This window comes from Macrotis lagotis, chromosome 3 (genome assembly GCF_037893015.1).
Source record: "Macrotis lagotis isolate mMagLag1 chromosome 3, bilby.v1.9.chrom.fasta, whole genome shotgun sequence".
NCBI lineage: Eukaryota > Metazoa > Chordata > Mammalia > Peramelemorphia > Peramelidae > Macrotis > Macrotis lagotis.
Genome location: NC_133660.1, coordinates 23,814,409 through 23,826,481, shown reverse-complemented (window position 1 = coordinate 23,826,481; position 12,073 = coordinate 23,814,409). Strand labels below are relative to the sequence as shown.

The window sequence follows — 12,073 nt, the reverse complement described above, 5'->3', positions numbered from 1 at the left end:
TTTTCTATAGGTTATGCAAGTTTAAGTTTTAACTCCCTGAAAAAATGAACATTCTGTTCTTTTTTTCTACCAAAACTTGTGACATAACTGCTTTTAAATCCATTAATGCAATCCAAGAGTACTTTAATATTTCCTTTTGATGTCAAATTTTAAAATATATCCTATGGTTTCCTGTATCTGTTATTGCTATAGATAAAATTGGGATAAGAGTAGGTTGATATGTTTTCCCTGTATTATAGTTATTTATGTACAAGATGGATGCCATAGCTGATTCAATCAAACATGGAGTGTCCATAGACTGAATTCAAGACCATGGGGTAGCTCTCCAATGCGACTGAGTTGAGAAAGATAGATGCAGCATAAACTGTGTTCTCAGAGAGCCCTCCAAAGGAGAAAGGAATGCACAATTCCTCTAATAGAAGAGCATGAGACAGAAGTGAAAAAGAGGAGACCTAAGCAAAGAGAGGGTGAGAAAGAAAGTGATATCTGAGTTGGATTTCTAATTTACAGTCATCACTGGATTATAAATTCGTTGACCATGAGAATTATTCCTTATTATTCCCCATAGTTTTCATCATAATATACTGTGTATACCATATACTCAAGTATTGAAGAAATGAATGAATAAATGAATATTTTTACCTATGCTGATAGGTTCTTTATGACTCCTGTAAAGAACATTCCATGAGATTTATTTCATCTAGACCAAGAATTTCTTAACTTGGTGTCTATGAGATACACACATACATAATTACATAGACATATTCATATATATATATATATATACATATATATGAATAGATAATGATTTTGAATATCATCTGATTCCTTTGTAATCCTTTGCATTTTATCTTATTCATTTAAAACCACTATCCTGAGGAATCTATAAGCTTCACCACCATTTGTCATGGTGCCATGTCACAGAAAAAAAGTTCAAGAATCTGTACTAGACCTGACTGAGATTCAAGAAGAGTTGTTATTTGTTCCTAATTTTCAAAGAGAACCAATGACATCATGGAGTTGCCATTAATAGAAATGTCAATGACATTAATATGTCTACTGTCTATGTGCTAGAAATCATTCAAATAGTGTTTTGAAAATAGTGACCAAGAAGAAAAGGAAAAGAATTCTGATAGTCTTATGAAGACTTGGCATGAATGTTTCAGTGTTTCCAATGCCTCCAATGTAGAAACAAAAAGCTGATTGATCAAGTCAAAGTCAAGAGAGGTCAAATTATCCTTAGGACAATCATTTAAGTAATGAAAGAATACCCAGAGGAAGGAACCCAGATCTCTGATGAAATGAAACATTACAGGATCATGTTGTTTGCATCTTGAAAAGACCTTGAAAAGACATCAAATGAAAACATATAATTTTACACTAGGGGAAGTTGAGCCCCAGTGAGGTGATATGATTACTCGATGTCACATTGATAACCAGCAACAAAAAGAGGATTTGACTCTAGGCCCTAAGATTCTAAGTGCTATGATTTTTTTTAAAGACTCCCTTTTTAAATTTAATTTTCATTTTCTTTTAGAGTATCAAGTCAAAGTTAAATGATATGGGTTCCAGTAAGTAAGGGCAGTTACTGAAGAGGTAAATGTAGAGCTAAAAAGAAACACAGCTCAGTAAAACTTTTGTTATCTAGGGACATCTAGGACTCTTCCTCTGGCTATAAAAAATAGACAACAGGCTTCGGTGAAAGCAGGCAAACTTGTTTAATAGCAAAGAAACAGTAAGTTTCTAGACAAAGTGTTTATTAGGAAATGCAATTGGGAAAGAACTGAAGACTACACTTGATCTGTGGGGATTGACTGGCACTTGGAAGGAAAGGTGTATTTGATTGGTAGCCAGTGTAAATGAAATGTCTGCCTTTTTGTGAAAAAGCTAAAAAATGTGGGAGAACTAGGTGAGAAAAAGGGAAATTGAAATTATCTAAAAATGGATTGGACTTCCTTTATAGACTGCACAATTCTCATTACTGTCACTCCTATTTGTGTTCAAGAGGAGTCTAGCTGATCACCTATAAGGGATATGTGAGAAGGAATTTATACATTGGGAAGGGGGTGGAAATGAAAAATGTAACTTCCATAGATGCCTCCAAGCCTAATACTTTGTAATTCTGTCACAGTGAAGAGTTTTTGTAATTATTGACTTCCATTTTGGTATCATCTTCATTTCCCAATATGCTATTCTATCTTCCCCTACCAAATGAAACATTAATATGACAAAACAGAACACATAGACACACATACAATCAAGGCAGACACATACACACACATGTGGAGAGAGAGAGAGAGAACTGAGTCTGATAGTAAATGTCATCTTACATATTAATAGAAATCTCTGTGATTCTCAGTCCCTAACTTTTGAAAAGAAAATCTTTCCCCTGAAATTCTGCTGCTCTCTCACTTATTCCTATGTCACTCAACTCCAGCCCTTCCTTCTTCATATTTCATTTCTTTTCTCATTCCCATTTCCACTGTGTCCTCTGGAAATTCCATTTTGCAATTAACAAAATTCCTTTAATTAAGACTAGTGATCCAATGGTTTATTCCCATGACCACTGGAAAGCTTCTGGGAAATAAAGTCTTTGTGTTCCAAGGGAAGTGCGATTGCAGAGTTGTATAGCATAGACTATTGGTTACAGATTAGCTTTGTCCAATATTACCATAGAGAAGATTTAGAGAATTAAGTGACAGGCTTAATTTAAACCTACTGTTGAAAGTTCATTGCGAGCAAGCAGAGAAACAAGAGGAAGACCACTGAGAAATATTTTGCAAATGAGCCCAAGAAGGATCAAAATACTCAGTCTGAAGATGAGGAAGCATAAGCTCCTGCATCAAAAGACTCCAAGAAAAACAGAAATTGGGCTCAGGCTATGACAGAGCTCAAAAAAGACTTTGAAAATCAAATGAGGGAGTTGGAAGACAAACTGGGAAAAGAAAGGAGAGAGATGCAGGAAAAACATAAAAATGAAGTCAGCAGCTTAGTCAAGGAAATCCAAAAAAATACTGAAGAAAATGGCATGTTAAAAACCAGCTGAGGTCAAATGAATAAAACAGTTCAAAAAAGTTATTGACGAGAAGAATGCCTTAAAAAGCAAAATTGGCCAGATGGAAAAAGAGATAAGAAAACTCTGAGGAGAACAAATCCTTCAGACAAAGAATAGGACTCAGGGAGACTGATGAATTTAACAGAAATCAGAAATCAATACTTCAAAACCAAAAAAATGAAAAATTAGAAGAAAATGTGAAATATCTCATTGAAAAAACAACTGATATGGAAAACAGACTTAGGAAAGATAATTTAAAAATTATTGGAATACCTGAAAGTTATGATCAGGAAAAGAGCCTTGACATCATTTTCAAAGAATTGCAACAGGAAAAATTGCCCTGATATTCTAGAAGCAGAGGGCAAAATAGAAATGGAGAGAATCCACCGATCCTCCCGAGAAAGAGATCCCAAAAAACCAGCCCCTAGGAATATTATAGCCAAGTTCCAGAACTCCCCAGTCAAAGAGAAAATATTACAAGCAGCCAGAAGGACACAGTTCAAATATCATGGAGCTGCAGTCAGGATCACACAGGACTTAGCAGCAACTACATTGGAAGCTCATAGGGCTTGAAATATAATATACCAGAAAGCAAAAGAGCTTAGAATGCAGCCAAGAATGAACTACCCAGCAAGGCTGAATGTCCTCTTCCAGGGAAAAAGATGGACTTTCAATGAACCAGGGGAATTTCAAATGTTACTTTTGGAATGGCCAGAGCTGAACAGAAGGTTTGATCTTCAGATACAGGACTCAGGTGAAGCATGGAGATTGGAGGAGAGGGGGAAAATATGAGGGACTTAATGATGATGAACTGCATGTATTCCTGCATAGAAAAATGACACTGATAAAACTCATATGAACCTTCTCAGTTAATAGAGCAGGTAGAGGAAGCTTTTATGGTTGAAGCACAGGAGAAAGCTGAATTCGAAGATAAAATATGGTGTAAAAATGGAGTCAATAGAAAAAAAAAGGAAATGTAATGGGAGAAAGAAAAAGGAGAGGGGGAATAGGCCAAGATATTTCATATAATAAGATTTTTTTTTATTTCAATGAGCTATTGCAATGATATGGAAGGGGAGAGGCAAGGGGGAATGAGGGAACCTTTGCTCTCATCAGAGGTGACTAGGAGAGGAAACAGCATATCTACTCAATGGGGTATAGGAATCTGGAGTAAGAAGGAGGGGGGAGCAGTGGGAAGGGGTGGGGATGTGAATAAAGGAGGAGAGGATGGACCATGGGGGGAGAGTGGTCAGATATAATACATTTTCTTTTTTACTTCTTGCAAGGGGCTGGGATTGGAAGGCCTGCCCAGGACCATAGGGCCAGGTGGATTCTGGGCCTAAGGGGTGGTATGGGGGCTCAGGGCTTCTTGGCCGCAGGACCAGGGATCTGCCTGCTGCACCACTCAGCGACCCTACAGCAGAGTCAGAGTGAAAGGAGAGAGAACATATAGTACATGGTAGTGGAGAAGTAAGAAAGGAGGGAGTTGTGATCAGCAATGGCAACATTGGAAAAATATGGAAGCAACTTTTGTGATGGACTTACCATAAAGAATGCGATCCACCCATGACAGAGTTGTTGGTGTTGGAACAAAGACTGAAGCACATTTTTTACTATTATCATTTGGGGGAGAGTGCAGGGCAAATGGGACTGGGTGGCCTGCCTGGGGCCACATAGCAGGGTGGTCTTTGGGTGTCTGAGGCCAGATTTGGACCCGCGTGCTCCTGGCTCAGGGGCCAATACTCTGTCTGCCACCCAGCCACCCTTACTATGATTATGATTACTATTTTATTTTATTTTGGGTCTTTTTTCCCTTCTTTTTGGTTTTTGCAGGACAGTGGGGATGGGATGGCTTGCATATCACATGGCTGAGTGATTGTTGGGTCTATGGGGCTGGATGTGGGCTCGGGTGCTTGTGGCTCCAGGTCTGGTGCTTAGTCCATTGCGCCACCTGGCCATACCTACAATTATTACTATTATTTTTTTTAATTTTAATTTTTTTCTCTCCTCTTTACTTTTTCGCCCAAGCAAGTCTATAGTCATGGGGGTAGTGGTATTTTGTTTACTCTTAAACAAGAATATTTTATTAATGTAAAAAAAAATTTGTACAAAATGAGAGTTAAAAAAATAAAAGAAAAAAAGAAAACATATAATTAAAAGCAAAACAACAAAAAAAAGAAAGTTCATTGCTACAAAAATCTCCATAATGATGATTTAGATTATCTACTGATAGGCTAGCTTCATCATAATGTCATCAATTTTCACCAAAAATATCACACTGTCACTGCCTAGTATTGCTGCAATGCTCTGGTGCCTTGATTAAATGGGAGAAACCATATCTAAATGGCCAAGGACTCCCACTGTATCCAGACCATCACTAGTAGTTCTTTTCTTAATTAGCAGGTTACAGGCTGTACATAGTTCTGGAAGAAGCAGTGTGAAGGATTTCTGGCCATAACATTCACCTTACTTTAATCAACATATTGTGCATATCATGCCATCATTCAATTGATGCCATGTTCTTTTTTAAAATTTATTTTTATTAAAGATATTATTTGAGTTTTGCAAATGTGTCCCCAATCTTGCTTCCCTCCCCCCACCTCCCCCACAGAAAGCACTCTGTCAGTCTTTACTTTGTTTCCATGTTGTACCTTGATCCAAATTGGGTGTGATGAGAGAGAAATCACATCCTTAAAAAAGAGAAGTCTACCAGGTAACAAGATCAGACAATAAGATATCTGTTTTTTTCTTAAATTAAAGGGAATAGTCCTTGCACTTTGTTCAAACTCCACAGCTCCTTATCTGGATACAAATGGCACTCTTCTTTGCAGACAGCCCAAAATTGTTCCCGATTGTTGCACTGATGGAATGAGTAAGTCCTTCAAGGTTGAACATCACTCCCATGTTGCTGTTAGGGTGTACAGTGTTTTTCTGGTTCTGCTCATCTCACTCAGCATCAGTTCATGCAAATCCCTCCAGGCCTCCCTGAAATCCCATCCCTCCTGGTTTCTAATAGAACAGTAGTGTTCCATGACATACATATACTATAGTTTGCTAAGCCATTACCCAATTGAAGGACATTTATTTTTTTTCCAGTTCTTTGGCACCACCTCTTCCTTCCCAATTCTATAAATACTATAAATATTTTTGTACAAGTGATGTTTTTACCCCTTTTCATCATCTCTTCAGGGTATAGACACAGTAGTGGTATTGCTGGGTCAAAGGGTATGCACATTTTTGTTGCCCTTTGGGCATAGTTAGAAATAGCTCTCCAGAAGGGTTGAATGAGTTCACAGCTCCACCAACAGTGTAACAGTGTCCCAGATTTCCCACAACCCTTCCAACAATGATCATTATCCTTCTTGGTCATATTGGCCAATCTGAGAGGTGTGAGGTGGTACCTCAGAGAAGGTTTCATTTGCATTTCTCTAATAATTAATGATTTAGAGCATTTTTTCATATGGCTATAGATTGCTTTGATCTCCTCATCTGTAAATTGCCTTTGCATATCCTTTGACCATTTGTCAATTGGGGAATGGCTTTTTGTTTTAAAAATATGACTCAGTTCTCTAGATATTTTAGAAATGAGTCCTTTGTCAGAATCATTAGTTGTAAAGATTGTTTCCCAATTTACTACAATTCTTTTGATCTTGGTTACATTGGTTTTATCTGTGCAAAAGCCTTTTAATTTAATGTAATTGAAATCATCTAATTAGTTTTTAGTGATGTTCTCCAACTCTTTCTTAGTCATAAACTACTCCCCTTTCCATAGATCTGACAGGTAGACTAGTCCTTGATCTTGTAATTTGCTTATAGTATTGTTTTTTATGTCTATGTCCTGTAACCATTTGAATCTTATCTTGGTAAAGGGTGTGAGGTGTTGGTCTAATGTAAGTTTCTTCCATACTAACTTCCAATTTTCCCAGCAATTTTTATCAAAGAAGGAGTTTTTATCCCAATGGCCAGACTCTTTGGGTTTATCAAACAGCAGATTACTATAATCATCTCCTACTTTTACACCTAGTCTATTCCACTGGTCCATCACTCTATTTCTTAGCCAATACCAAACAGTTTTGATGACTGATGCTTTATAATATAATTTTAGATCAGGTAAGGCTAAGCCACCTTCTTGTGCACTTTTTTTCATTAAGCTCCTGGCAATTCTTGACTTTTTATTTCTCCATATGAATTTACTTACAATTTTTTCTAATTCATTAAAGTAATTTTTTGGAACTTTGATAGGTAGGGCACAAAACAGATAGTTTAGTTTTGGTAGAATTGTCATTTTCATTATATTAGCTCTACCTATCCATGAGCAGTTGATATTTGCCCAGTTATTTAAATCTGATTTAATTTGTGTGAGAAGTATTTTATAATTGTTTTCAAAAAGATTCTGAGTCTGTCTTGGCAAATAGACTCCCAAATATTTTATTTTGTCTGAAGTTTCTTTGAATGAGATTTATCTTTCTAGCTCTTCCTGCTGTTTCTTGCTAGACATATATAGAAAAACTGAGGATTTATGAAGGTTTATTTTATAACCTGCAACTTTGCTAAAATTGCTAACTGTTTCCATTAGTTTTTTGGATGATTTCTTGGGATTCCCTAGGTAGACCATCATGTCATCTGCAAAGAGTGAGAGTTTTGTCTCTTCCTTCCCAATTCTAATTCATTCAATTTCTTTTTCTTCTCTAATTGGTGATGCTAACATTTCTAATATAATATTGAATAGTAGTGGTAATAATGGGCACCCTTGTTTCACCCCTGATCTTATTGGGATTGTCTCTAGTCTCTCTCCATTGAATATAATGCTTGTTGATGGTTTCAAATAGATACTGATAATTATTTTAAAGAACAGTCCATTTATTCCTACACTCTCTAGTGTTTTTAATAGGAATGGATGCTGTATTTTATCAAAAGCTTTTTCAGCATTTATTGATATGATCATATGATTTCTGATAGGTTTTTTTTGTTGATATAATTGAGTATACTAACAGTTTTCCTAATATTGAACCAACCCTGCATTCCTGGAATAAATCCTACTTGATCATAATGTATTATCCTAGTGATGACTTGTTGTAATTGTTTTGCTAAGATTTTATTTAGGAATTTTGCATCTATATTCATCAGGGAAATAGATCTATAATTTTCTTTCTCTGTTTTAACTCTTCCTGGTTTAGGTAACAGTACCATATTGGTTTCATAGAAAGAGTTAGGCAGAGTTCCATCTTTCCCTATTTTTCCAAAGATTTTATATAGGATTAGAACCAATTTTTCCTTAAATGTTTTCTAGAATTTACTTGTGAATCCATCAGGTCCTGGAGATTTTTTTTTAGAGAGTTTAATAATGGCTTATTGAATTTCTTTTTCTGAGATAGGGTTGTTTAGGTATTTAATGTCTTCTTCATTTAACCTGGGCAACTTATATTTTTGTAAATATTCATCCATTTCACTTAGATTATCAGATTTATTGGTGTAGAGTTGGGCAAAATAATTTGAAATTATTACTTTAATTTCCTCCTCATTGGTGGTGAGTTCACCTTTTTCATTTATGATACTAGCAATTTGGTTTTCTTCTTTTTTTTAATCAAATTGAGCAGAAGTTTATCAATTTTATTGTTTTTTTCATAATACCAACTTTTGGTTTTATTTATTAATTCAATAGTTTTTTTGCTTTCGATTTTATCAATTTCTCCTTTAACTTTTAGAATTTCTAATTTGGTATTTAATTGGGGATTTTTAATTTGTTCTTTCTCTAATTTTTTTAGTTGCATGTTTAGTTCATTGATTTCCTCTTTCTCCAATTTATTCATGTAAGCATTTAGAGCTATAAGATATCCCCTGATAGTTGCTTTGAATGAATCTCATAGTTTTGGTATGTTGTTTCATTATTATCATTATGTAGGATAAAATTGTTAATTCTTTCTATAATTTGTTTTTTCATCCACTCATTTTTTAAAATGAGGTTATTCAGTTTCCAATTTGCTCTGGGTGTATATCTCCTTGGCCCAGTATTGCATATGACTTTTATTGCATTGTGATAAGAGAAAGAGGTATTCACTATTTCTGCCTTTCTGCAGTTGATCATTAGGTTTTTATGTCCTAGTATATGGTCAGTTTTTGAATAAGTTCCATGTACTGCAGAGAAAAAGATATATCCCTTTCTATCCCCATTCAGTTTCCTCCATAAGTCTAACATATCTGATTTTTCTAACAATCTATTTACCTCCTTAACTTCTTTCTTGTTTATTTTATGATTCAATTTATCTAGATTTGATAGCAGGAAGTTGAGGTCTCCCACTAGTAGAGTTTTTCTGTCTATGTCTTCCTGTAGTTCTTTCAGCTTCTCCTCTAAGAATTTGGGTGCTGTCCCACTGGGTGCATATATATTCAATATTGAAATGCCTTTATTGTCTATGGTACCTTTTAGGAGGATAAAGTTTCCTTCCTTATCTCTTTTAAGGCTATCTATTTTTGCTGCTGCTTTGTCTGAGATAAGGATTGCTCCCCCTGCTTTTTTTACTTCAGCTGAAGCAAAATATATTTTGTTCCAACCTTTTACCTTTACTCTATATGTATCTCTCTGCTTCAAATGAGTTTCTTGTAAGCAGCATATTATAAGATTCTGGTTTTTAATCCACTCTGCAATTTGCTTACATTTTAAGGGAGAGCTCATCCCATTCACATTCAAGGTTATGATGACTAATTCTTTATTGTCCTCTGTGCTATCTTCCCTCTGTTTGTATTTTCCTCCCTTCTTCCTCCTTTATCCATATTCCCCAGTATTTTCTTTCTGAATACCACCCCTTTCAGTGTGTTTGCCCTCCTATATCACAACCTCCCCTTTCTTTCCCCTTTCCATTTTTCCCTTCCCTTCCTTTTGTTATTTCCCCTTTCCCACCCCACTCCTCTTCCCTTTCTCTATCCTCCCTCCCCTTTTTGCCTTTTAATACTTGAAAGGTTAGAAGTTTTATAAGTTAACTGAATATATATAGGTTGACTTTAAGCCAAGTCTGATGAGAAGAAGATTCAGGTGTTTCTCCTCTGCTCCCTTCTTCCCCTCTATTACCATAGGTTTTTTGTACCTCTTAGTGTAATGACATTTACCCCATTCAATCCCCTCCCTCCTGTAGTCTCTTTCCTGTTCCCCATTTTAAAGAGGTAGTGTTTTTTAGATCATTCTAAGTCATAGAAAATTTTGAGTCTCTCTCCCTTCTAGTTCAGTATATTCTATTTAATAGAGTCAAAATTCCTGAGAGTTATTAGAGTCTTTCTGCCAAGTGGGGTTAAAGCCAGTTACCTCCCATTAGATAGTAGTCTCATGGATAGGTCATGAATGTCCATCATTTTTGGCTAGGTGTATTCTCTCTGTTAGAGTTACAGTTCTCAAGATTTATGACAATCTTTCTTCCCCCATGCTGGGATATAGCCAGTTTCAACTTATTGGATTGCATTTTTTTTCTTTTACCCCCCCCCCTTTTATTTACCTTTTCATGTGTCTCTTGAAGCTCCTGTTTGATGTCCAAATTTTCTGTTTGGAATTCTTCCATTTTGTTAAATGTCCATCTTTTTCCCTGGAAGAGAAGGCTCAGCTTTGCAGGAAAGTAGATTCTTGGCTGCATTCCAAGCTCCCTTGCTCTTCGAATTATCTCGTTCCAGGCCCTTCGATTCCTTAATGTTGATGCAGCCAGGTCCTGCATGATCCTTACTGTGGCTCCTTGATATTTAAATTGTTTCTTTCTGACTGCTTGCAGGATTTTCTCTTTTATCTTATAGTTCTGGAGTTTGGTCACAACATTCCTTGGTGTTTTCATTTTTGACCCTTTTCTGGTGGGGATCGATGTACTCTTTCCATAACTACTTTGCCTTCCGATTCCATGATATCAGGGCAGTTTTCCATCACTAGATACTTTAATATTAAGTCCAGGCTTTTTTTTCTCTTCAATGTTTTCAGGAAGTCCTATAATTTTCAGGTTGCCCCTCCTCGATCTATTCTTGAGGTCAGTGGTTTTGTTTATGAGGTATTTTACATTTGCTTCTATTTTTTTTATTTTTTGATTTTGTTTAACTGACTGTTGCTGTCTCATGGAGTCATTAGTTTCTGTAGACTCCATTCTTTTTTTTGGGGGGGGAGGAGTTTTCTTCATTAACCTTTTGTAATTCCTTTTCTAATTGGTCAATTCTACTTTTGAAAGATCTTTCTATTTGACCAACTGAGGTTTTGAGAGAATTAATTTCTTTTTGCATTTGCTAATTTGAGGATCTGAGAGAATTATTCTCATTTTGTATTGGTCCAATTGATTATCTGAGAGATTTATTCTCCTTTTGTATTTGTCCAATTGTACTTTCTAAGGTTTTGTTTTCTTGTTGTAAGGTATTAATTGTCTCTCCCAAATTTTTAAGCTCCTTCCTTATTTCTTCAAGGAAGTCTTTCTGTGCTGGAGACCAGATTGTATTCTTCTCAGAGGTCCCAGGTCTCTCTGAGTTAGGGTCTTTCCCTTCCAGGAAATTTTTCTATGGATCCACCTCTTTGCTGACCCTTCTTCATTTTCCTAAGACCTTGAGTTGGGGGAGCAGGGCTGGTTCACTGGGGCTTGGGATTGCTAAAGGCTTTACTCACTGAGTGCAGTTTCTCTGGCTGGTCAGTAGGAGGTGTTGGTTGCTTTCTCTGGAGTGTCTGTGACCTTGACTGAGGCCTTCTCCCTTTGCTTTAAGGGAGGGGTTGGAGCAATTGAATTCTTTTGCCTTCAATAAATGGTGGGCTTTACCCTGGCCTGAGGTCATTCCTCAGCTGGGCTGCTTCCTCTGCTCACACACCTGGGCCTGAGGCAGAAGTAGTTTGCATTTGTTTGTTTGGGAAGAGGTTTGAGCTGCAATGGGACCAGAGGAGCCCAGGATGGTGTCCTCAGCTCTTCTGCACCAGAATTCTCCCCCCAGCCCCATCCCCAAGCTCCAGGGTGACAGCACCAACACCAGTGCCTCTGCTCCCCCAGCGACCCAAACGCCTGTCCTCCAGCCCCA

The 12,073-nt window shown here is 36.6% G+C and overlaps 1 protein-coding gene across 8 annotated transcripts in view; it reads left to right on the top strand.

The window, feature by feature from the left end:
- Positions 1–12,073, top strand: part of PRDM5 (PR/SET domain 5) — a 224,190-nt gene that overhangs the window by 120,891 nt on the left and 91,226 nt on the right. The gene's annotated exons all lie outside the window — the stretch shown is intronic.